The sequence below is a fragment of the Lissotriton helveticus genome, chromosome 6 (genome assembly GCF_964261635.1).
Source record: "Lissotriton helveticus chromosome 6, aLisHel1.1, whole genome shotgun sequence".
Classification (NCBI taxonomy): Eukaryota; Metazoa; Chordata; class Amphibia; order Caudata; family Salamandridae; genus Lissotriton; species Lissotriton helveticus.
In genome coordinates, this window is record NC_136067.1 from 1252210171 (window position 1) to 1252212113 (window position 1943).

General features: G+C 38.1%; 1 long non-coding RNA gene across 2 annotated transcripts; it reads right to left on the reverse strand.

Moving 5' to 3' along the window:
- Positions 1-284: 284 nt before the first annotated feature.
- LOC144761700 (uncharacterized) lies at positions 285-1602 on the reverse strand. 2 transcript variants are annotated; one of them, XR_013595857.1, is made up of 4 exons: positions 1541-1601; positions 1297-1439; positions 1060-1188; positions 285-695 (listed from the first exon to the last, which is right to left on the reverse strand). It is a non-coding gene; the product is annotated as an uncharacterized LOC144761700 (long non-coding RNA). The 2 variants fall into 2 exon arrangements; XR_013595856.1 differs by having other exon boundaries at positions 1297-1602.
- Between the last annotated feature and the right edge of the window lie 341 nt (positions 1603-1943).

The window sequence follows — 1943 nt, forward strand, 5'->3', positions numbered from 1 at the left end:
CAGACTGAGAGGCTGTCATGTGTGTGTTTGTGGTAGCGTGTTACCAGGTGGATGATTGTCTGGTGTTCACTGTGTGGAGGTTGGCTGGGGCATGAGTCTGTTGTGTCACATGTGTCATCAAATGAGCTGAGTGTCTTGCAGTGTGCATTTTGCAGGTGCTGACGGACCTGCCTTTGTCATGGTGGTTGTGCAACAGTATAATAATATAAACAAAGGGAGGAGGACCCCGCACAGGCTGATTAGGGACTGGGGGGAAATATGAGTGTCAAAAGGAAAAGTCCCAATTAAAGAAATGGACTTCAGAGGATGTATCCAGCGTTCAGTAAAGGTACTGAAAAAGTCTAACTATAGACAGCATGCCAGATGAATGGGCGGGAAAGGCAAAGATACAACAGAACATCGGGGACAATAATTCCACAAAAGCAAATATTAGAAGCTATGACAATATCTGAGACATATCACAAAACTTGTTTGGTAAAAAACTCTTGTTTCAAATTTATTCACATAATCAAAATTACACAATCAATAATCATTCATATAAGTATTTATAAAAAACAATTAAAAAACATGTTCAATAGGACAAATATGCTTCATAAAAATTAATACACAAAAAAATTTTTTAAAAATGAAAAGAATCACAAGGGTCGACGCGGCGTTTCGGTTTTTCTTATAGAACACCTTCTTCAGGACAGATTCTAAACAGTTAAGAAACATAGAGTTACCATCCATTTGATATCTTAATGTATCATTTGACAACACTGTCTCAGTTATCCCATTGTTCTCACATTTCACATATCTGATTGGCACATATCTTTTTTTAAAAAAACAACCCTAATCGTTTTTATATGATTTAGCCAAATCGAACAACACTTCATTTTTTACATCAAGGAATTGTTACTTACATCGTATATTATACTCAGCCCCCGTCAATACTCAATTTTTATGCATGCTACGAAACTACACAATTTAACTATGTTTGCCTTTCCCTTGGAATTCTCTATTCCAATGCTGTTACTACGCAACCATTTGCATTTTATGCCTTATCTAATGTGGGCATACCTTTTTCCAGAGGAGTAAGAGTGGCTCTACTGGAGGGTAGTGCTTGGCCCCAAGTGGTTTCCAAGGGTTTTCTCGATGAATGAAAGATTTTTCACGATCTGCCGTGTTCAATTAGCAACTGTGATTAATCTGAAATAAGATATTTATTTTTAGGTAACCATCTTTTGGTGTTCTTAATTTGCATTTTTATTTCTGGTTTTTAATAAATCCCAGAAGGACATTCAAGTAACTTCATACCTCTTTCCTTTGGGTATTAAGCCAATATTTATTCCATAGCCCTCTGTATTTATAGGCAGGCTTCAGGAAGTCTTAATCAATGGGTTTCTCGATGAGAGACAAGAGTCACGATCTGCCGTGTACAATTAGCAAATGTGCTAGATCTAAAAAAAGATAGTTCTGTTTACATCACCATCTTTTAAAATTATTAATTTTTGTACCTAGTTTATAACATCTCAGGGAAAACAATCACCTAATTCCATACCTCTTTTATTTGGATATTGGGCCAATATTCATTCCATAGCCATCTGTATTTCTAGGCGGACTTCAAGAAGTTTATGTGGACCTACAGAAATAGATATTCTCCTTAATATATATATTCCCAGGGCCCATCCTATATTTAATAATAATAGACATTCACGTCATTGACCTTATACCTTTTGGTCTGCTATGTTCTTCCTGGGGGTTGCTGCCAGGAGGAGCAACAGTGGCACAGATAAGCTGCGGCATGCTTCAATAATGGATGGATGGATGGAGGAGTATCTCATAGGTGTGTGTGTTGCTGGATTGGGCCACGCGGTGCAGCGTTGTGGCTGGGGATGCAGCAGCAGGGATGAGTGAACACATGATTGCAGAAGGGGCGATAGAACATGCTAAACAAGCGCACA